Raw genomic sequence first — 22,862 nt, 5'->3', positions numbered from 1 at the left:
AACTGATCATCACCTCTAATAATTCAATTCTTGCACTTGGTTGTATTGCAAGACTAGAGCGTAATTAACAGCGCTCTGTGGTCTTCTCATATTTCTGAACAATCTGAGTCCTCTCATTGATTTGTTTGGCCGACTCGGCCTGACTCATCTTCTTCTCAATCCTCGTCTTCTGAATTGACTGTCTCACTTCCGTCGCCACTCTCTCCAGCGCCACTGGTTCTGCTGCCGCGTCCAGCTTCCTCGCATCCAAGATCGGAGCTGTGGTTGTCTTCTTGTTCTGACCGGCAGTATGATTCTTCACTGCACCATGGAGAGAAGTAGAGGATCATTCTCAGCCGGGTTTCCTGGCTGGGGTGGTCTTGCAGTTGTCTGACAGATCTTAACCTTTTTTTCCTTGCTGTTGCTCAGAAATTTTCAACCTGCCAAGTTTTTTTCCTTTTTCACAATTTATGGTCTGCTACACATATGATCAGAAGAACTACTGGGATAAGTCAAAATTTTTGAAGAAAAAATGCTTACCTTTATAGAGCTCAGACCTCAGACAAGTTGCAAAAGGAATCAAGGCTGATTGGCTCAAGCACATTATCTCGAAGAAGTTGTTCTGATGTCTCCGCAAAGTGTTTGCAGGTATCAAAGAATGATTTTTAACTGTTATTGGTTTATTAATGAAGTATGCGATAATAACTTTACTGTTATCGGTTTCTTAATGAAGCATGCGACGGTAATTTATATTTATGCAAGTCAACTGCTTTGTATCTAGGATAGCTAAACTGCTTTGTAAATGAGGTAAGTTGTATCAACATCATTGGCGCATGTTTTATATATGATTCAAAACAAAGAATCCAAACGTAAGTCACAAAGTACATGATTCTACGACTACTTTATGTTCTTAACTTAAACCTTGAATCTAACTTGTAGGTTCCTGTCTCTCGACTTGCAGTTATATGTTGAGACTATCTTCAGAGTCAGATGAATCAGATGCAGGGGAGGTTGATCCACCTGAGAGGAAGAAAAAAAAAATCAAGAAAGGAGATATGATAAATTTGCATGACCTTCTTTGGTACCAAAGACATGGATTATCTCGCAAGATATCAGGACAATCAACATGCACGTTCTTAGTTAGACGATGAGTTGTTCAATTGAAAGTCCTGTTATGTGCTATGCCAACGCGAATCTATTCATCAGACAATATGAATGCTCCTGTAACTCTGCAAGTTTACAGAGTTACATTATGTTAATTTTTTTGACAAAAATGACTACCTTATAAATGAGTATATGTTCTAAGAAAGATATTAAACATTCAACGGAAGTTTCTGAACATGATAAAAAGAATTATAAGAGATTGAAATAACTATATGCCAAGTAACAACAGCCCTGCAACAGATTGACAAGTACATTGTATCTTTAAATCCCCTTGTCACCATACCAATATAAGGAATGGCTCCTCTAACAATAAAAGTTGACCAGATTTTTAACTCGGCCCCAACATGGTTCATGTATGAGAGTTCTAACATGACTTATCGTCTACATATTGGATAATTCAAGAACTGCTATTAATTAATGACCGTTTAACAAATGTATATTGCTCATTTATCAGTCATTTGAAGAATAATTGCTTCATTTTCTTCACTACATCTAGCACTCATTAAAGGTTTCATCATCCCAAAACTAAATGAGGCATAATACAACTGTCAGAATTACCTCAGGACTGAGGCCACAGGTTCCCGTCTCTGCGATAAAGAATAATTGCTATAAATGGATTACGTTTCTAAGCATATTCTACAGCATCTCCTCTGCCCCGTATGTCCCATTCCTTCCAAGGAGCCACAACGCTAAGTCAGGATTTAGAGCAAAGAAAATGAGCTCAAACCGCACCTAAATACGACAAATATAGAATAGTTTATTGGAGAACTAATGGACTGCATTACAACATTTAAAATCACTAGAACATTTAACCAAGATGGTCAAAACAGCAAGCACAATTCGAAGCATGCCTGATCATTTCTCCATGTGCATTGAACCTCTCGGGGAGACATCAACCATAGCCTGTCGGCACAAAAACAAACAAGCTGCATACGTTACTAAACTACAGTGTAATGCATTTCATCTTTTTATAAAATAGATGTTATAGGTTTCCTGGCCCCAATTTCTTTATAATAGCCGAGTAAATTAGCTATTGACTATTGTTGCGCGGTACTTGAGAAGTCGCCAACATCACATATCAAAGAGCTGACCGGATTCCTTCTAATTAAGCACATCCATGTGATGAGCACATAGCAAACTATTCTTTCGACTTTTACTAAACTCTTTTTATATTTAAATAGCACCAAAAGACAATATACTGCGAAGGGCAAGTGTTCGTATGGTAACCCACATCAAAAATATTTTGAAACATTGTCTAGCACACCTCTAAATAAAGCAAACTATTCCTTCGCTTTTTACTAAAGAATACCCTGTGCTCGTCACTTATAGTATGCCTATTTTTGAAGGGGCCTTTCTTTTCGTTGCCTTCCTACAATCTAAGATCAGAATTATAAAAACTGCATTAGATAATGAGTAGTTCATTATAAATTTGCCCCAGGCTTGTAGAAATTGTAAGAAAGAATTGAAGGTGTTTGTAGCCAGTAAAATATCAAATGGGTCACCCTTGTTAATATTAATTACTACCTCTTGTTTGACTTTTGATGGTCAAATTGAATGAATTTTGACCGTAAATAAAAACTTATTTTTTTATTATTTTGAAAAACTGAAAAATACATATTAAAGTACATTAAATATACTTTCAAATGATATAATTTTTATAAATACTTTCGATAATCCACTATGTGAAACTTTCAGTCAAAGTTGGGTCAATTTGACCGTAAAAAGTCAAACAAGACAGATAAATTGGGACGGAGGGAGTATTTTTTTAAAATATTTTACGAGAACACATTTTTTTAGAATTTTACCGAGTATTACTCATTTGTAACTACATTTTTTTGTGACATTCATAACTAGAGGAGAAACGGATCTCACTAGGATTATTGTAAAGACCTTAATAGCTTTTGTGTTCTTAGTAGTGATCACTACATTCCCACATCGATAACATACTAAAGCAAACACTACCACCTGGATATAAGTATGGACATACTTCCAACCTTGTAACATACTTACCTGGATGGGGTCAATGAGCGATCAGGAAGGCTTATGGCCTAGATTAGTGACCTCCATTGCACTTAGGAGGGGTGCTCGTCTAAGATCTACCCAAGTGGTGGAGTCTACATCATAATTTGTGTTAGGGGTGGCTTGCGTTCGCGCAGCCCCTGCCAATATAGTTTTAAAGTTTGTGTTGTGTTAAATGTTATCCTGGTTTTGTCCCTTACTCTCTTTAAATTTGTCTTCATACTCCTTCCTTCTATTCATTTATCTATAATGCCTGATTAGAATGCATGAAATAAATGAATACAAGGTTTCGTCAAATTATGTATTCAAAAAAAAGTGGACGAGGTCATTGGATGGATTATTGTTCAAACCCAGGAAAGGGAAAACTGTTCATAAGCAGCCTGAAGGTTGTAAGCAATGTGGCAGACGTTGTCTCCCTCGAACCACAGGTAAAGCAACACAACTCTTAACTTAAATATATTTTTTTAGCAGTCTTCCTCTAGGAGGGACGGATGAAACATATTTTAAATCAAACCAAAGTAACGTCAATTAAGGAGGTGAGCAAAACCAGGTCTGCACATTCAAGTGGTGACAAAAATTTCTAAGCAGTTCATGTAGAGAGAGTAGAAAAGATTCTTTATCTAAACATCTCACCCTTTAAAGAGAGGAGTTCATGTGGTTCAATATTCTGCACTCTGCAGTCTTAACTTTTTACCGTTGAAAAAGAGATTAAAAAAACGTAATATGCAAACATCTCATAATTCATGCGGACAGACTTAAATATCCTACGCATTTGGAGCTCATCCATCACCATTGAATATGAACTAACTTCGCATCACATGTTTAGGATATCTTAGCATTTTGTGAAGATTGTGAAGATCAAGTGTACCTCATTTTCAATTCTATCGTTTTCTAAAATTACTCTATTAATAATTTACGATAACAGTGAACTACTTAAAAACGAATGTATTCTAAGTTATTTCAAAGGTAAGAAACACAAGAAGACCCACATCGTTTCAAGAAAAGCATAAATGGTTCATTATATTAAAGGAGATTCAGCACCTACAACATCTGGGCCTTGTAGCGGGGGCCTGTAACTCATGTGAGAGATTTGAGATGGTTGAAGATTGGCATGGTTCAGAAGGTCGGTCTCTGCTGAGTAATTCACAAGCATGCCCATTTCAAGTATGGAGTTGTACCATGGGTCTTGGGCGAAGGCCTGGACCTCATGGTCACTAAAGGGGAAGGCACTGCGCTAGGCAGGTTCCACTGAGCAGCGATAACTTCCCTCTCCTGTCGGTGGAAGGATAACATGCATGTTCTTGGCAAGTCCATTAGCACCTGATGAGCCACTCAACCCAACAACCATCTTTTGTTATTTTTTTTAAAATGCTGGTTGCTGGTGAGCATGTGTTGTCATTTTTTCAGCCTGATGTGCATCATCATTGTTATGTTTCTTTCCCTGCCTTTTCACTGGATTTAGCAACGTACTCAACTTAAGCTCACAGTTGATGTGGTCTAAAAAGGTTGGAGCTTATGTTGGTTGTCTCTCATGAATGCACCAGAAAGGGAATTAAACAGGCACTTCAAAATTGTGCCATCTGTTTTGGCGATCTCAAACTATTGACGGGGAATGAGCCGCACACTTCTATGTTGTGTGATCTCAGTTTCTTGCTTTAAATCCTGAACTCAGTGTTGTGCATACAAGGCAAGATGCCTAAGTTATTTATTAGCAATACATTAGTCCCTCCAAACTGATAATAATCTAAATTTCCTCCTCATAACCCCCAAAATATTAACTTCTCATCATATTCTACAAGTAAACTGGACATAAAAAAAATGTTTAAGATAAGGCTTCTAGCATGAATACAATATCTAAGAAACTAGCTAATTTTTAGTCTTCCCAATAAGGGAAACGAAAGAGCAAGAAACAAGAAATAGGCCACAAGAAATGAGAATCATAAAAAAGGTTGCATAATACCAACATTTATTTTTTATGGGATACCTGAGAATGTTTCAGCTTCAGCTTGCAGTGAATGTCCTGCAACACAAGTGCAGACTAACTTCAGGCAGTACGACATAGAGACCATTTGATTCTAGAAATTGCACTTCTGTCCTTGGTTTACTACAGCTTTTCAACACTATAAAGGAAAAAAAATGATGCCGTCACTTTTGATAATTTTATCGCTACTGAATCAATTGCAGTAACCTAATAAATGCTCCTTTTACGTCAACCAGTCACTGATCTATATGAATTGTATGTCATGAATGAATTGTACTAAAAGACTAGCACAACAAAACGAAAAATTTAAGCACAACATCAAACAAGAAAAAATTATAAGCAGGAAACGGAAACTAACCAGTGACTAGCTTAGAATTTAAAGAACAGTCTGCTAAAACTTTAAGCCATAACAATCCCATAGGAACGCAATGTTCGCGCAGCTTTGTTATCCATAACACCTAATGCATCAAGCATTGCATGAGCACAATTATAGATTCAAAGCCTTCATGTTGGCATACACTTGATTTCTTTTAAAAACCTCCCACATTGGCCAAGAATAGTGTTAACTTATTCTTTATATAATAACAGTTTAATTACATACATTGTCCCTTCGGGGACATCCGATAAAATTGGAACGATACAGAGAAGATTAGCATGGCCCCTGCGCAAGGATGACACGCACAAATCGAGAAATGGTCCAAATTTTTTTGCCAATCAAATCTAGGAAATGGACCATAGTTTTGTTACAAAACTCTTTCCGTTCAAAATCTAGCCATGAAATCAGGGCTGGAGGAAACCTACTACGAGTCCAAGATCCCCGAATATATTTTTTAAAATTATTACATAAAATTAGAAAAAAATTACAATCACAATACATAGGAAAAATATCGGTTAACTGTAAAATATTAGCTAAGATACAACCAACCAGAAAAAAAACGTACTTCAAGATTTCCTTACTGATTGAATGGCCATTAGAGTCCACTATTTTTAATTTATCCAATAAAACTGATGAATACAAATAAAATACAATCACTCTTAATATAATACCTATTACTACTTTACTAGTTATAACTTATATTAATAGTAACAACTAATTTTAACTACTTCTGACCAATGGCCTATACTTATAAAGTTACTACGCACCTGCATGCACTCACACATCCTCCTAACTTCTATAGAGTAATTATGTATGCACTCGCCCATTCTTAACCGCACAATATGCCAGTTCCTAGTTTAGTCCTTTATTTTTGACATATCGACTAAATGGTGCAGAATTAGAATTTTAATTCTCAAATTCAAGATATTAAATGGACCATATCTATAAGTGAAATCTAGAAACATGCACTAAGCCTTTTATATCATGCCCTCTTGAACCTAGCCATGAAGTCACCTTCTTTTAAATGTACGACCGACAATTAAGAGATCAAAAGGTTTCTAGTTGCACAAATTGAGGTTTCGTTCCTGGATTCTTAAGCCGGCTCGGATACGATATGCTTGTGAATTTAAGTTTCGAGATAAATCAAAAGTAAAATGCCTATCTAATTAAGCTGCTATTGGATCCAATGAGATAAATCTTTAGCAATCAACACAATCCTTGTTTTCGTTATCAACTCCAACAAGTTGAACACTGATGGAGGTTAAATAGTATCTTAAGAAGTGTCACTGTACACAACAAAACTTTTTCAATTTAGCTAACTTTGCGCCCTTACCAGATTCATGCCCACTTATGTTTTTCACCGTAAATAGCGTTCTTTAAACTTTTGTACACGTAACAAATTGCTTCCTTGCTGCTGCATTGAATCAAATATACATTATTAATCATTTTTATTCAAATCAATTATGTAAAACAGAGTTTTGCTTAACAGGTTATAGGCTGCAATATGAACAGGTACTTGCACAAGGAAAAAGTACGGGCAGATTAGAGGCACTTAAGGCTCTGTCACGATCCTTTACTACAGTGACAGTATACGCATTAGGTTGAACTACAGCTTGTCACAAGCTAACAGATTACACAAAGAAAGCTAGCAGCGAATAATTCTCAAGCGTACAATCAGTACATCCTGCACATAATTTCACCTTGCTACAAAAAACTCTAGAATCGCCAATCCACATAACCCACGTCTATATACAGAATTATACAAGCCCCTCTTAGAATTACCAAGTTCCATATGGTTATTCATTTTTTTGGGAATTCAAAAGAAATTCCACATTGCATGAATAAGGTAAACAACATTATCAACATCACATATCAAAGAGCTGTCCGGATTTCTACTAATTGAACGCAACCACGTGACCATGTGATGAGCACAAAGCAAACTATTGTTTCACCTTTTACTTAAAAATAACGTGTGCTTGTCACTTACAGTGGAATATTAATATCCTATCTTCAAGGGGGTTTCTGTATGGATCTCCGAGCAATTCAAGCTACAAGACTAATGCAATCCACCGACTAAAAGGGTTTACCAAACTCTGAAGTGTTTTAACAAACCCGTCCATCTGTGTCGTAATTATTTCAATATATTCACATAGTTGTTAAGTCTACAATTCAAGGTCTAAAATTTATGCAATACACCCACTTAAGGGATAACTAAATCCTAACTCACGTGTCTGAATATACTGGTTCAACAGTGAGAACATAACTATTAAGGCAAGGGACATGATTGCATAAAAACATATTACCATTAAATACTTCATCATCATAACCTCTGATTTGAAGGGACGTACGAAACAACCCCGAATGTCTGAACCAGCCAAATGTTGATTCCCGTCTCAACTCCAAAAGTTAAATGGCTGATGGAGCATTTCCTTATGAGAAGTGATGCCTACATATTAAGAATGAAATTTGAGCAAGAGGTCAATTAATGTATAGAATCAGCTTTTAATTTTGTTCGAATAAAACATAAACAAAACATATAAAAGAAAATATAAAAAATGGAACGGAATTACATCAAATGATTTCCACCTTGAATTTTGGACTAAAAAGGTCCACAAAAGAAAGTAGATTTGCAATTGAACCGAGTGCATTTATTTTCTTACACGGAGATGTTAATTTTTTTGTCCTCTGTAACTTTAAAAAACAGAATGCAGATAGTACTTGTACTGATTTATTTTTCCATACCTGCTTTTAGATGTTATACAAGTTAACTTCTCGTAGGTAAATTTTTGGAATGCACAATATTTATCCATCCTTCCTTTCTATTTACTTGCCTCAAGCATAACTCTAGAAACGATGAAGACCGGAAGAATATATTGTTGACAATTGCAGTGACAGCCACTTGGTCAAAAACTTTGAGTAGAAAGATGAATTCCTTGATATTAGTAGAAATCCCTGAGTCATTCAAAACAGAACATGAGATCAAAAGAATATGTTAATGCAGTCATACTATGTAGAGCTGGCAATTTGGTATACAACATGATAAAACGACACGAGAACGACACGATATAAATGGATATGTGTTCAGCTTTTTGGTACACGAACACGAAAGTACACGACACAAAAGAACACGAAATCTAAACGGGTACGGATATGTGTTTACCCTTAGATACACGACACGACACGAAAGTACACGAAATAATAAATTTTTTAATAATTTTTTTAATATTTGTATATTCATTTATATAAATATACATATTACTATAATATTATATGTATATATACATAAAATTCATGTATATTTATAAAGTTATATCCAAAAATATACAATTATATGTAAATATATATATTTGTAATATATATATAAATATTTATATGTAAAATTATATCAAACTATATAATATTTTATATATTTATTAAATTATTTATTTATTTATTTTTATACACGAAACGATGAGTTACGGATATGTGTTTACCCTTAAGTACACGAATGCTAAACGGGTCGGATATGTGTTTGTTCTTCACTACACAAAACACGAAAGTACACGATACGAAAAGTATACGAACGACATAAATTGCCAGCAAATAATGGGACCAAATTGTTGGAAGATGCAAATGTTCATAGTGATTAGCAGAACTCAGAATTAAGTTCACCAGTTCTTCTCCGGTTCTAATAATCAATAAACTCTTACAAAACAAACACTGCCTTATGCGTGAGAAGAGGACTCTGTCTGAACTCTGAAGTAGGTGTACGTGTACAACACACACTCAAACATGCTTTGAGTGTCTTGGAAATCGTGATGCTTGTCAGTTGCAGCTTAGGCCTCGAGACTTCCCTTTAAAATAATAATCTACTACTTTAGTCCTCGGGCCCGTACCGGTTAATATCTAGTTTATTTGAAATGAATGTTTTAGTTTAGTTTAGAAAAATCAAGTAGATATTAAAAAAATATTTTATATTAATATTTTTTTAATATGGAAAAAATAATTTCATCAATAATATATTAATCATTTATGAAATAATATTAATAAAAAATTGCATCGCACGGGCGAATAAGATGTAATTTGATTCACCTCTCGATTTAGTTTAGTTGTCTCTTTTAATCACGACAGTCACATGTTTTTAATAAAATAACTATGACAATTCGATCAAAATTTTTTTAGTGTCTCTTGTTGGCTCTTCGTGGGAGGAATGCCGATCAAAATTGTCAACTTTTAGCTTCATTCGGCACTTTCCTAAAAATAAAAATGATGTCATGTGACCTACTAAAAACATGTACTTTCATATTTATTTTTAATTATATTTGTATATAAATATTTTGACAACTTTAAATGCTAATTGTTATAATAAATTTTGATAAGAAATATGTCAAAAAGTACGGTCCCAGAACAAAACAATAATATATTAGTATTACTGATGAGTTTGACAATATTAACAAACTTGAATTTGTACACCAATTGGTATTGCTCGTATGCCCACTAATTATGTAACATCGTATCAGAGTTCGGACCGATAAATGACTCAGATTCGAGTCCTTGTTATACTAATATTCTCATCTATATTATATTATAATAGACGAAATATTAAAAATTTGGTAGTCGGTTGGTCGGTACTTGCTGAAATTACTTAATTACTCTTACTTAATTATTTAAATTCTAATTATTGGGTCGAACAATTCTAATTATAATTGATCTTGTAGACAACTTCATCTATTACTTTACCAATTTCAATTCTATTTTATATCAAACTCTATATCATTATAATTTATATTAAATTCAACTTATTCTACCAATTCATATTGTAATTCATATCGACTTCTATATTATTCTAATTTGTTACTTCAGGCTAAATTAAATTTAAGCAAAATAAATATAATTATTAAGATTTAGTTGATATATCATGTGAATCAGGTTAAGATAAAATAATAATATTAGCAATCCTCCAAAAAAAATTATATAATGAACTTGGATAAATTAATTAATATATTTTATTTATCTAGGATAAAAAAATACATTATATAATTGATGCAGACTAACACAAAACTAAAATAAAAATATAATTCGACTAACAAAAATAAAATTATATATACTAATTATTCAGTCTAAAATAAAATTATCTTATTGATCTAGACTCTAAAAAAATTAAAATTAAACTAAAAATAATTAGTTTGATTTGGTCGGTGTATTGGGTATCGGGTTAAAATAAAATAATGTAAACCACTGATCTGAGATAAATCAAATTAATATTAGAATAAGTATAATTCGTATCCTACTGATGTGAACTAAAAATTCAAATTTTAATTTAAACATAAATATTATTTTTTTTAAAATACATATAGAATTATCAATAAAATTATATTGTTCAATCAGTAATATTGTCTCTTTCAAATATCTTTTATAGAATTATAGTTAATCAATTAAGTAATCATCATGCTAAAAATAATATTTTTTTAAGGTCCCGACATAATGGAGATATTATATTTTTACCCTCAATAAAATAATAATTTCGTTATAATAATATTTCCCCCTTACCAATGCTATCACTTTAAATAAGTTTAAATGTTCTAAAAAGTTATGAATATACAAGTCTACTGATATAATTATTATGAATTCATATCATATAGAGTTTTAAATGAACAAAATTAGGAATTGAATTCAATTTTTTTAAAAAAAATTATATAATATTAAAAAAAATCTGTGAGATCCGTGCATCGCACGGGTTTTAACCTAGTAATAATTAATTAATCAATGCACCATAAGAGGATGCGCGTGATCTACTTTTCATGTGTCGGGACCGGTTGATGACTTGTGTGTGGGTTTTCGAGTGACCGGAAGTGGTTAAATATTAATATAAAATTGTGATAATTGTAATAAACGGAATACAATACAATTTTTTGTTTAATTTTCACAAATTTTGGTTCATTTTGTTTGATTTTCACATTTTTTGGTTCATTTTGTTGGGAATGGAAATTTTGTATCTAAATATCAAATCATAAATAAACAATATATCCTTTCATTTAAAACTGTGCATAATCTGTGATTATATCTCACAATTAAATGTATAAGATGAAGTAAATCTTAACAAATACTTATTAATTCTTAAATAGTCTGGGAATATATCACTAGAAGAAGACGGTTTTTCTCCTATGAAGTGAGAGCTTTTGTTTTTCTCTCCCTTTTCGAAGTGTGAGAGTGTTGTCTTTTTAATGGCGAGAGTAGAGGATATCAACGATAGGTTAGCAGAAATGGGGATTGACGATGAGCAGAATACGGAACTTGTGTTTGAGGAGGAGGACGAGGACATATCGAAAACGTTTGAAACTTGTCTAGTAGGTCATTTTTTGACTGATAAGAATCTGAATGTTCGAGCTATGAAGTCCAAAATGGCGGATATATGGCGACCTGCAAAGGGGATAAATATTAAGAAGTTGAAGCCAGGTGTGTTTCTTTTCCAACTTTATCAGTTGGATGATTTGGAATGGGTCACAAATGGAGGGCCTTGGAGTTTCGATGGTGCGATGCTTATCACTAGTAAAATTGGTTATGGTGAAGATCCACTGGAAGTTCCATTAATCCATTTACAATTCTGGATTCAGTTATTTGGTGTTCCTTCAGGGTTGATGACTAAAGCAGCGGGGAAACAGTTAGGCAATTTCTTTGGTACGTTTATCTCATATGATCCTAATAATAACTCTAGTATATGGCGTGACTGCATGCGTCTGAAGATCAATGTTGATATAAGGCAGCCTCTAAAACGTAAGAAAAAGATTTGCAGGAAGAATATGTCGGAATGCATTGTCCAATGTAAGTATGAAAGACTTGGCGACTTATGTTTTGTTTGTGACGTGGTGACACACACTGAAAGGTTCTGCAACAGAAAATCAGCATCGTTGAACAAATATTGTCCTCGTGAATGGGGGGCATGGTTACGAGCTCCGACCAGGAGATCGTTGGGGCAAGAACGAAGCCGTTTTCTCCGTGATGATAGGGATACAGATTGGGACGGGAGTCAAGGAAAATTTCATGTCAATCAGCATATTCCGAGGGATTCTTTTATTCTAGTGGGATGTACCGGTGTGTATGGGCGGGATTTAAGTATTGAGTTATCTGATAAAGCTAATAGTCAGGGATTTGTTTTTAAATCTGTTGGGGAGAACTCTTTGGCGGTACATGATAGAATTACTGGGCCTACTGAGGAGGAATTAATTGGGCTAAATATGGAGGACAGTAATAAAAGGATACGTGGGCCAGAAAATTCTATGTTAATGGATATTGAGAATGGGGTTACTTCTGTTATTGGGCTTTCTAAAGTTGATTGTCCAGTTTCATCTGGTTCTGATTTGGCTCGCTTGGGCTCAGCTTGCTTGGCAAGCGAGCCAGGCCCAATGATTTTTCTTAGTTGAAAATGTCGAGGGTTGGGATCCTCTCGCACAGTTCGAGTCCTTGGAGATCTCATCAGGTCACATAAGCCTGAGTTTCTTTTCCTTTCGGAGACTATCTCGTTTGCAAATAAAATTGAGGAGCTGCGTATCAAACATGGTTTTGCTTCTTATTTTTCAGTTGATAGAGTAGGTCGTAGCGGTGGTTTAGCAATTTTTTGGAGACACAATGTTAAGTGTGAGGTTACTAGCTTCTCTCGTAACCATATTAATGTAAATTTTCTGAATAATGGGGCTGCTAGTTGGTCCTTGTCGTGTTTTTACGGGTTCCCGGAGAGGGCTCGTAGAAAGGATTCTTGGGAGCTTATTCATAAGTTGGCTAGTATGACTCGGCTTCCTTGGCATATTATTGGTGATTTCAACGATATGTTGTATCCGCAAGACAAATGGGGGGGGTGTTCCTCAAGCTACTTCTTTATTGTCTGGTTTTAAAGATGCTTTGGACGATTCTTTGCTGGTTGAATTGGATTTACAGGGAGGTGACTATACCTGGGAGAAATCTCAAAGTACCCTGGAATGGGTTAAAGAGCGTTTAGATAGAGCTTTCGCAACTCGAGATTGGTTGCTTGCGTTTCCTCTCTGCAAGTTACAGGTGGTTCCAGTGCCGGTGTCTGATCATGATCATTTGCTTCTTGATCTGTATAGTGTGGCTTTTTCTAAAAAACAATTTCGTTTTCGGTTTGAAAACACGTGGTTACAAAAGCCTTCTTTTCGTTTCCTCTCTGTAATGTGCTTTATAAGATTTTATCAAAAGTGCTAGCCAACAGGTTGAAGAGAATTTTGCCACATATTATTTCCGAAAACCAAGCCGCTTTTGTTCCTCACAGAAGTATAAATGACAATGTGCTCATAGCATTTGAGCTCATTCATCACACGAAGAAAGCAGTTGGGGGTGGGGAAGGAGATGTGGCGCTTAAGCTCGATATTTCGAAGGCCTACGATAGAGTTGATTGGAACTATTTAAGGCGTCGTCTGCAAGTTATGGGTGTTTGTGACCAATGGATAAAGTGGATGCTCATGTGTGTCAAGACAGTATCTTATGATGTTTGCTTTAATAGTAGCACTATTGGTCCAATTATTCCGTCGAGAGGAATAAGGCAAGGAGACCCTCTTTCTCCCTACCTATTTCTATTTTGTGTTGAGGGATTATCAATCTCTTTGATAAATGTTGTTGATAGAGAGGATATTCATGGTGTCAAGGTGACTCGTACAGGCCCTGTAATATCCCACTTTTTATTCGTCGATGACTCGTTTTTGTTTTTCCGGGTAAATCAAGTTGAAGCAGAGGCAGTCAAACGAATTCTGGATGAGTATGCTGTAGTTTCGGGTTAATCCATCAACTATCAAAAATCGGGCATTTTCTTCAGTTCAAATGTCAAACAAGAAAAACGAGGGCTGATTTCAAATATTTTGGGGGTTCATAATGATCTTCAGAATAGTATGTACCTGGGTTTACCCTCTCTGATTGGGAGATCAAAGAAACGTGTGTTTGGGTTTGTGAAAGACAGGTTATGGAAGAGACTCCAAGGCTGGAAAGCTAAAAAAAAATCACGTGCAGGGAAGTCTGTCCTTATCAAGAATGTTGCAACAATTATTCCTTCATATTGTATGTCCTCTTTTCTTCTTCCTGAAATGATGTGTAAGCAGATGGAAATGATGATGAATAAGTACTGGTGGCAATCAGGTTTTGCGGACAGGAAAAGAATTCACCGGGTTGGTTGGGATGGCATGAGTATGTCCAAGTGTCAGGGGGTATCGCTTTCAGGAATCTGTATGGTTACAACATTGCTCTCATGGCCAAGCACGTATGGAATTTCATTTACAAGCCTAATTCTCTTGTGTCGCGATTTTACAAGGCAAGGTATTTCTCCAACACGCATATTCTCCAAGCTATTGTGCGTCCTGGTTCTAGTTTTATCTGGCAAGGCATTGTCAAGGCAAAGAACGAAGTTATGCAGGGTTATGGATGGATTCTTGGGGATGGGAAAACTATCAAATGTTTTCAAGATCCGTGGCTAGCTGGGAAGGTTGGTTTTAAAGTCGATCAGTCTAGAGAGTATGCTGATAACACCTCTGTTGTGTCTCCATTATTTCAAGAGAATGCTAGAGAATGGGACACTAGAAAAGTCATGGAGATTTTCTCTAATGTGGATGCTGATTTGATTTTGGCAACTCGAATTCCTGCTAGTTCTGTGGATGATCGTTTGGCGTGGACAAGGACTACGAATGGCAAATATTCAGTTAAAACTGGGTATCAATTATGGCATGGTCGAAATATTGGCACTGGTAATGTGGTTCAATCGCAGGGTTGGAGTAAACTATGGAAACTTGATCTCCCTCGTAAAATCAAGGTGTTTTTATGGCGATTATGCAGAGATAATATTCCGGTGAAGTCGAGATTAATTGTAAAAGGGGTGGCTTTATCTCTTGTGTGTCCTATGTGTGATAGGGGGAATGAAGACTTACTCCATCTTTTTATGTTATGTTCTTTTGCTATGAGTTGCTGGCACTATGCAGGGTTATCTGTCGATGCAGGGGTCGATGAATCTATCCCATCTTGGCTTCTTGCTCGACTCTCGTCAATGGATATGGCTCAGATTAGTACTGTTGTCAAGGTGTTATGGGGCATCTGGTTTTTCCAGAATAAGAAGGTGTGGAAAAATAAGTTAGTTACAACATCTCTGGAAATGGATTGGAGCGCCAAATGTATTGCAGATTGGAAACGTGCTAAAGATTCTCGAGCTCCTCGGTTAAACCAGCTCCATAAGTCGAGTTCTCAATACTCTATCCGACGGAAGAAGCCAGATGTTGGGTCATTTAAACTCAATGTGGATGAAATATTTCGAGTTGGAGCTTCTTCTTTCTCTGTAGGGTTGGTGATTAGTGATCATGACGGTGCTTTTGTAGCTGCTAAATCTTTGTCGTATCCGATGGTTTCTACGGTGTTTGAAGCAGAGGCTGTAGCCATTCATGCAGGTCTGTCTTGGCTATCCTCTCTTCACTATACTTCAGTTTTCATCAAATCGGATTCTCTAGTTAATGTTCGTGCTCTCCAGTGCTCTCACGAGAATTTGTTGGAGGTTGGCCATATGTTGGAAACTTGTCGTAGTATTCTTGATTCTTTTACAGGCTTTTCCATCTCGTTTATTTAAAGACAAGCGAACAAGGTTGCTCACTTAGTAGCATCTTTACCTTGTTCTCTAAATTGTCCTTATATTGTTATGTCTCCTTCAGGTCTGTTGTTGAAGGCTATTTTGTCTGATGTTTCTTAAGAATGCAAGCTGCTTTATTCAAAAAAAAAACACTTAGAGAGAAATATCATTTTAAAAATGATAATCTCATATCAAGATTTAAAATAAAAAATAATATATAAATGCACACCATATGTCCTTATATCTCACAATTATATATACAAGATGAAGTAAAGCTAAATTGAGAGAGAGAGCTACAGAAGAATGTTCTCGATTTACAATCATGCATTATGTTAATCTATTATCCACGAGTTCTACTACTTTATATCTAAGAACGTATCAAATGACCTTTAACAAGAAAATGTTGTTATGTCTAAGTGGCATAAACATGGTTATTGCTCCATTTTGATTAACATTTTTCAATTACAATTGTTAGATATTGTTAGGAATATGTGTATTAGTTTGATGATAAGTTAAGCAAAACACTTAAGTAAAATATAGTGTTTGTAGCCTCAACGGATAAGACCACTCTGGCTATCCGTTGATGGAGTAGTTTTACTTAGAAATAAGTTTAGTATTGTAGCACATTTCAGTTTCTGTATTTAAGTTATAATTCTTAGAAGTTGTGGGAAATTATAAGTCATGTTGACTACTAGTGGATATGCAAATAGGAGGGCTAATTGTAAAAAATTTCATGCCTTGTAAGTTTATATAAATGAAGTAGTATCAACTGATAAATTAAAGGCCTTCAACGGATGAGAAACAAAGCTTCAACGGATGTCTCTAAAGCTTCAACGGATAACATCCATCAACGGATGAATGCATCAATGGATAAAGCTTCAACTGCTAATACACCAACAGATGAAAACTTCAACGGATGCTCAATTCAATAGCAGTTGACAGTGACAATTCATAAGCTGACAGAGGCACATGGGTTGACAGAGACAATTGGAATGTGGCAGCCTCTTGGAGGAATCAAGAAAATGCAGCATTTCCATTCTGGTGCAAACAAGGAAGTATTCAAAGATTCACAGATTATCCTAGATTGCATTGATAGAGAAATGAAGAAGAAACATGTGAAGAACTATTTTAAAATTGTATTTTATCTTTGTCTTCACTTGTAAACTTGGTGATATATAAACCAGGTTGTAGCTAGTAATTAGAAATGAATTTTCCAGAGCTGTTTAGAAAAATATAGAGAGAAAATCATCTAGTTTGTACTAGGACGCAGCTGTGATCAATTCTTTGAATCACAGATTTTCTGAAATACACATCTCTGGTGGAATAACAAATCCACTAGAAAAGTTTTTAAAACTTTTGTGTTCTTTACATTTGTGTCCTGAATATATATCTGTCTACACATGCTCAAAGCAATTCACACACAACTGTTCATCAAAACACTCAGCCTTTGAAACTGCTCAAAACTTGAAAAAGTTTTGAAATTTACATTCAACCCCCCTTCTGTAAATCTTGTGGCACCCTCCAAACCCGGGTCAGAAGTTTGGGGTCCACACACACACCTTAATTATAACCTGCTTATAACAATAATAAAGATAATAATAATATATGCAATGACCCTACTTACCAACCACCACGGACCGCAACAGGTTAAAGTATGCACACAAGCCAAACACACTAATATATTACAAACCGTTCAAATCCCAACTATTTCAAATTCAAACTGAGTATTAAACATTATTACAAACTTTTACAAACTTAAATTATTCCAAAAGAAGCCTACTAGCTCAGCTTTCTCAACCTGAACCCCTAGCTCTCGCGCTGGACTGGGGATCCTCTTTACCAACTGGTTCCTTTTTAACTGGAAAGAATATAAACAACATCGCACAAATGAGCTAACTAGCTCAGCAAGTCACAATGACAAAACTGAGAATAATGATCATCAGGTGAATATGGTTATGATATCAAGTGAACAATGGATTACGATTTAGAATTGGATATTATACTTTTAATTTAAAACCAAGGTTAGGCTGCTGATCAGTCACGCACTAACCCCGAGCAAGGCACACAGCATTGCTCTAACTACTGGATCCAAGGCACACATTGGCCTAACTTGACCATTATATGGTCTGACCACGAATCTGGTCCACAATTTTATAAAAACAATCCAATTCTAACATAATAACAGAATATGCAATAATAAACAATAACCGAAATCATTAACAACAATAAATGTTTAACAATGAAAGGGTTTCAATCCTTGCAAGGATCAACAAGGTACTTTCAAAGCTTGAATGCTGGGTAATGAAAGAATTGGATAACAAAGGAAACAACGTTTCAGGGTTTCAAGAATTTGGTCTTTCAAAGCATAAGATATCATGGATTGAGTATATAATAATTCAGTTCAGTGTCTGGTATTTAGTTTGTATGTATTTGTGGAGTAGTATCGTAGATTTGTGGTTCGTGTTTGGGTATACAATAATCAATGGCTTAGAAAGAATATGGTTCATAGCTCAAGAACAATAACTGAAATCAGGATTTAGGTTTCCGTGCTTCAAAGCACTTGCAATGTCAACAAGACTATCAAGAATTACAATATCTCGAGAAAATTCAGAACACTTGCCTGATATTAGCTTACTATCCTGCACTTGCTTTCAATCACAATCGTTTTACTCCTCAACTACCTGTTTCCCTTTCCTACGCCTTGCCTCTTCTGCTCACATATCATAAGCATCTATCAATCATCAACTCACATGATTCTATTCAACACATACTTCTATCTACCCTTCGTTTTACCCAAATCCGATTAACGGATTGAAAGTTATGCGATAATCAAGTAAACACCGAATATATAGACCGATAGTCAATTAACAAGTCACATGTAGCACATAATACATCACGTAATCAATGATATATTATTTATAAAGAAATCTCGGGTCATAAATAGGCTTTCTGGTATTTAAAATGATTTTTAAAACATTTTTCGGAATTAAAACGGGTCGTTGGATCAATTTCGGGTTAATAAACAGGGTTCGGTTGGCCCATTCTGGCTCCGAAATAATTTAGAATAATTATCGAGCCTTGGAAATAATTTAGAATAATATTTTAAAACTCGAAACTATTTTTCAGAATTTTTAAATTATTTTTAAATAATTAAATCTAATTAAATAACTAATTAAAATCAATTAATAATTAATTAAATCAATTAATCAATTAATTTCGAATTAATTGACTAATTAATCAATTAAAAATTAACTGAAATTAATTAACTAATTAATTCAGATTTATTTGTGAATTAAAAATAATTTTCGGAATTAAAATAATAATTTTTAGAATTTTCAGAAATTAAAAACGAATTTTTATAATAAAAATAAATAGGAAATATGATTTTTAAACATTTTTAAAACAGGAATCCAATTTTTGCAAAGTCTGGAAACTACAGGGACCAAACTACATCGTTTTCAAACTGCAGGGACCAAACTACAATTTTGCAGTCCAGTCGCCGGGAAAAAAATCGGAGTGGCCGGAGAACATGTTCCCGACGTCCTCACCCCACCAACACCTACAGATCACATCTACAGGTTACCGGGAACACAACCATGCAATCAAAACAACCTAACAATCCCTGAGTTGGCCGGAATTTGGCCGTGAAGTTTTCCAGTTTCCGGCGAACATCGAAAAACTTCAAAACACAACTCCCTTCTCTACAGACCTCGTTGGTTCATGAAACTTATACGACTAGATTGCAAATTTCACAGAGAACACAACCCACTATAACACAGCATCAATCTATCACAGAATAAGAAACCCCCAAATTTCAATTAAGAACATTCATACGGGTTATAAACCCTAATTTTGAAATTCGAAAATTAAACTCAAATTGAACATGTTATTGAACTCCAAATCAGACATATGACATATGAAAATCATCAGGAAAACAATCTCTACAACATGCAATCATCAATCATACAAACAATCATCCGAACAAAAATCATATTTTTAATAAATAAATTCGAAAATAAATAAATTTTTAGAAAAATAACCTTGATTTCTGCAGTGAAATAAAGCTCAGAATCTGATAGAACACCTCAAATCCTTCGTTTTGGTTACTCAAGCTTTAAAAACAGAGATCGGTAACGCCTTCGTTTTGCTGTTTGATTCTTAGAACAGTTTTAAGAAATTAGGGCTTTTCTCTGAAATTATATAATTAACTATCTGCAAATGATTTTGATACGAAATAAAATACGGTAAAAGGCTATTTATAATTACGGAAATTTGTATCCCGTTGGATCATTCCGGATATAAGACAGTACGTTTATCTGTAAAAACTGATCCAAACGGTATCGGTTTTCGGGATAATTATCCAAATCAGTACAATTTGTACTGCGGTCTTGATCTCAGCGCCTGGTTACACGTATTACGAAGTGATAATTGGAATAGTTTAATAAAAAGCTCCCGTTTATCGAAAATAACGGGTTTTATTGATTTACCGAAACGATATTGTATCGAAAATGTTGCGCCGGGACCCGCGCAGGACAACCGTAAGCCGGATCGAAAAAGTCGAAACATGAAAAATGCTCGGAATATTCCAATTAGGTTAGGAAGGAGTTCTCGGAAGAGTTTCGGGTTCCAAAAACGTAACAACGGTTGACGTCGGTTGGTTCCTGTTTTTATAAAATAGATTTTAATTAACCGGAAAAAGATTTTAGAAATTTCATATGATTCTTATAAATCCATATATCAACATAAAAATAATTAGGAAGATATGATAATTATCTATATTTTATTTTGGACATATAAAAATTAAAATACTCAATTAATATTATTTTTGAATATTCAAGTACAGATAACACTTAACAATTAACTCACAGAATAGATACTGGGCACACATAATAATATCAAAAATAATTACACGATATATCCCGGATATTACAAATCTCATTGTTAGTTACTTGGGAATAACAGATATTTTAAATTAAATGATAAAAAATATTAAATTTAGTAGTAAAATTATTATATACATTAGTCTCGTATTTAAATCTCATCAACAACATTAGCTAATTAATAAAATTACAACTAATTTATACATTCATCTCAAGTTTGAATTTCACCAATAACATTTAGTACCATAAACAATATTTATTAATTACAATGTAAACAAATTTCATTTAACAAATAATTCATACATATAATTCATATTACAAATACGACAAAAAAATATATTAAAAATAATGAAAAACTAGAGCTTGTAAAAACAACTGATACGAATTAATTATACACAAATTTAATATTATGATTTAAAACTATTCCAAAACAAGTTCATATAAATTTATGCGACTCTTCCCTAATAATTGATTTTCACCCATTATAATGCGTTCGTTTAAGTTATTTATAAAAATGAAAAATTCAATTATTTTTAATGAAAGAATTTTAAAATATTTATTTACAAATAATTGAATGTATTGTTACATGTACAAATAAATGACTCATTACCTCCTATTTAGAAAATAAATAGTATCTTTTATTTTTTTACACGTACATTTAAAAGTTTTACCAATGTAGTAAAAAATATCGTTTTCAAAATCTTTTTTTGGAATAAAAGTTATAAACTAATTATTTTATTTGCAAAAAAACATTAAAAAAATAATTTATTTACTATATAGTCAAACTTTTTAAAATTACGTGCAAAAAAGTCAAACGATTATTACAAACATAGAGAGTATTTTTATGACAAAATAATATGATCCAATGAATACCCGATCTGAAATTTAAAATTTTGGATTTACCCAAACCTAAATTTTTTGATTTGAATTTGGATATGAAATTGATTTTTAACCTCGAAAAATTTTGAATTTGGATTTGGATTTCGAGTATATCGAGCCAAAATACGAAACGCAATTCAAACTTGATCCGAACTTGAAACCCGAAATAAACCTGAACATATGTATTATAATTATATATATTACAATATATATTTTATAATATATATATATTATATTCCGGAACCTATTTTTATATTTATGTTAAATTTTAACTAAAATTTAATAAAATTTAATTATTGTATAATTAAAACAGTTGATAAGGTGCATAGAGAATCTTCTAGTAATAAATTTAATTAATTGGGTATCTATTAAGTTGATTTTTAAAATGTTAGTTATACATATAAAACACAATTAAAATTGTGGTGAAATGGTTGAAAATGGACTGTTAAAATGTTTCACTTGCAAGTCACAATTTTGATCTCAATCACTTGAAATATTATTAATTTATACAAAATTTTCAATTTCGGGTTTGTTTCGGATTTCAAATTTTGGGCGTGAATATTTAATTTAAAAAATATATGTTTCACATATACCCGAATCCGATGAATTAGGTTCGGATATGCATTTTTGAGTATTTTCCGGGTTTAGACCGAACAATGAAATTCAGTTTGTTACGGTTCTGAAAATCATAATATACTTAACAAATAATATTAAAAGGCGAGTTTTTGACAAAACTTGAATATAATAACCAAAAACCAAACCAAGGAAGTAGTTCCATCTTTGGAAAAATAGTATATTTAATGAATGGATCAATAAGTTGTATAAATATATAGTAGCATATAATCCGTGTGATTTACGAATAACTTTTAACATGACTTTTTTATTACCATCTTGATTTAAAATATATTTTCAATAGTTGGGAAATTAATTGAAAAAGATAATAAGTGATAATAATATAGTTTATTGTATTTTGAGACAAATAGATGATGGTGAAAA

At 33.8% G+C, this 22,862-nt stretch overlaps 3 long non-coding RNA genes, 2 other non-coding genes and 1 pseudogene across 11 annotated transcripts; 4 read left to right on the top strand and 2 right to left on the bottom strand.

The window, feature by feature from the left end:
* Positions 1 to 294: 294 nt before the first annotated feature.
* LOC141700541 (uncharacterized) lies at positions 295 to 1,884 on the bottom strand. Its single transcript, XR_012566406.1, has 3 exons — positions 1,702 to 1,884; positions 520 to 1,208; positions 295 to 419 (listed from the first exon to the last, which is right to left on the bottom strand). It is a non-coding gene; the product is annotated as an uncharacterized LOC141700541 (long non-coding RNA).
* A 105-nt stretch (positions 1,885 to 1,989) lies between these two features.
* On the bottom strand, positions 1,990 to 8,469 carry LOC141700531 (uncharacterized). 7 transcript variants are annotated; one of them, XR_012566396.1, is made up of 6 exons: positions 8,262 to 8,469; positions 7,823 to 7,965; positions 6,853 to 6,933; positions 5,502 to 5,601; positions 5,147 to 5,282; positions 1,990 to 2,046 (listed from the first exon to the last, which is right to left on the bottom strand). It is a non-coding gene; the product is annotated as an uncharacterized LOC141700531 (long non-coding RNA). The 7 variants fall into 7 exon arrangements; XR_012566393.1 differs by lacking the exon at positions 1,990 to 2,046 and adding an exon at positions 4,709 to 4,824; XR_012566397.1 differs by lacking the exon at positions 1,990 to 2,046 and adding an exon at positions 4,709 to 4,824 and having other exon boundaries at positions 6,853 to 6,930.
* LOC141700542 (U1 spliceosomal RNA) lies at positions 3,146 to 3,305 on the top strand. Its single transcript, XR_012566407.1, has one exon. It is a non-coding gene; the product is annotated as a U1 spliceosomal RNA (small nuclear RNA).
* On the top strand, positions 3,163 to 4,822 carry LOC141700532 (uncharacterized). The gene is made up of 2 exons (XR_012566400.1): positions 3,163 to 3,590; positions 4,570 to 4,822. It is a non-coding gene; the product is annotated as an uncharacterized LOC141700532 (long non-coding RNA).
* Positions 5,748 to 5,850, top strand: LOC141700551 (U6 spliceosomal RNA). The gene has a single exon (XR_012566411.1). It is a non-coding gene; the product is annotated as a U6 spliceosomal RNA (small nuclear RNA).
* Positions 7,435 to 7,555, top strand: LOC141700550 (U5 spliceosomal RNA; annotated as a pseudogene).
* Positions 8,470 to 22,862: the final 14,393 nt, after the last annotated feature.

The sequence above is a fragment of the Apium graveolens genome, unplaced genomic scaffold (genome assembly GCF_009905375.1).
Source record: "Apium graveolens cultivar Ventura unplaced genomic scaffold, ASM990537v1 ctg25, whole genome shotgun sequence".
NCBI lineage: Eukaryota > Viridiplantae > Streptophyta > Magnoliopsida > Apiales > Apiaceae > Apium > Apium graveolens.
This window is presented reverse-complemented; position numbering and strand designations above follow the sequence as displayed.